Raw genomic sequence first — 1,979 nt, 5'->3', positions numbered from 1 at the left:
AGCAAGCTGCTCGAGGATGCTCTCTGAACCCAGGTGCATGGGGAGGCACCATGCCTATGAAGGAATTACATACCTAATGAAGTGGACCCGTTGTTCAGACGTGGCAATCGACAGTAATTCACGTCTGCAGGCGGGTCGTTACTGTGAGACTGTAAGAAAAGCAAACGCCACCAATGCAGCACTCTAGTGAGACCGTACGTCATGTAGCCGCATCCATGAGCTCTGCACATCTGTACCAAGAGTAGTCCTGGCTCCCTCCACCCTTGGGGAGAGCGTGAGACTGGGAAAAACGGGTTTCCTGAGCAGAGGAGATGGCCCCTGAACTTACGACAAGGTGGTCTTGCACCAAACAGTGCTTTTCAGAGTTTCTCCCAATATTTGCTCCCTGAAACCAGGGCAGCTCTGGGCTCCCTTCCCAGGAACCTGCGTCTTCATTTTCTCTGACCTGGAGGCTGGCTTCTCCCTCCTGCTGTCTCACTGGAAGCCAGTGGCATTGATCACCCATCACAAGACTTCACGCTTTGCCACATCCTCCCTTACCGCCACAATCGGCCCTCAGTCTTTGAAGTGAAAATTAAATTCTTCCCGTAGAAAGAGGATGTGGTGGTAGGGAGAGGCTAGGCAGGAGTCCTCTGTGCTAGAAGCATTCACTTTCACCCCTGCGACAAAAGTATTTGCATGTACCAGTGCAGGACCGCCAGGCTTTCCACACAGCAGTTTTTCTCTTCCAGAAATTATGGACACTCGTAGTCAGCAGCACATATTCAGTGCTGTGGTAACACGAGTGCGATGCAGTTTACTAGCCTCTGTTATTTTCATTTGCATGCTACCAAGCTTAGGTGTTTATAAATATACGCCAGTAATACATATCTATCTATATATAAAACTATATCAAATGCAACAAAAGAGCACTATTGCAGAGTTAACTTTGTCTCCACAAAAGAAACGCTCAGATCCTTTCCCGTGGCAAAGACTGGTTTAATGAAACTGTGTATTGAGAAATAGTTAAGCATTAGCATTTGTGATTATAATCACTTTGGGGTTACAGTGCAGGTTTTCTGAACAATTCGTTTTAAAAGCTGCCAGTCAGGGCTTCGTCTTGCTCCGTAATGACATTATCTGAAGGAAAATACAGTAGCATTGACTTGTTTGGCAACCAAAAGGTGGCATCCTTGTCATGACTTATCAACCAGTTTCAACAATACCTGGCTTTCTGTATGTTAACCACTTAAATGTTATCCTGCTTCTGTTTTATAGTGACTGTGAGGCCTACAATGCAAGTATATAATTATTTTCTCATTAAAACAGAAACCTGTGTTGTGTTTCTATAAAGCTGCCCATTTCTCCACATTTGTGCGTGAAGCTGTACCTCCACAAGTGGCACGCAGCTGGAGGACAGTGGCTTGTCTCCCACCTCCCGGGGTGGTCAGTCTCCCCATTGGCTCTGATTCTGTCTTTTTGTCTAGAGGCAGGAGACATCTCCTTTTCTCCCCTCAGTGGTGTCAGCTGCAGATACAAGAGCATCCCTTAGTATTTCTTTCCCATTAGCGTGCCTCTGGAGGTTTGCAGATGCCATATCTGCTTCGTGATTAATTGCACGAGCTTTCTTACCTTGCCTCTTTCACACCTGCAGGGTCCCTGCCATCCTGCACGGTAAAGCACGTCATTTGAGGGATTGGAGCATCTCCCTTATGAGGAAAGGCTGAGAGAGCTGGGACTCTTTAGCCTGGAGAGGAGAAGGCTGAGGGGAGACCTTATTATTGCTTACAAATATCTAAAGGGTGGGTTGAAGGAGGATGGAGCCAGACTCTTCTCAGTGGTTCCCAGTGACAGGACGAGGCGCAATGGGTGCAAGTTGGAACATAGGAAGTTCCATTCCAACACACGGAAAAACTTCTTTATGGTTCGGGTGACAGAGCACGGGCACAGGCTGCCCAGGGAGGGTGTGGAGTCCCCTTCTCTGGAGATTTTCAAGACCC

This window comes from Charadrius vociferus, unplaced genomic scaffold (genome assembly GCF_000708025.1).
Source record: "Charadrius vociferus isolate BGI_N301 unplaced genomic scaffold, ASM70802v2 scaffold528, whole genome shotgun sequence".
In the NCBI taxonomy this organism is placed as follows: Eukaryota; Metazoa; Chordata; class Aves; order Charadriiformes; family Charadriidae; genus Charadrius; species Charadrius vociferus.
Note: the sequence above shows the minus strand (reverse complement) of the source record.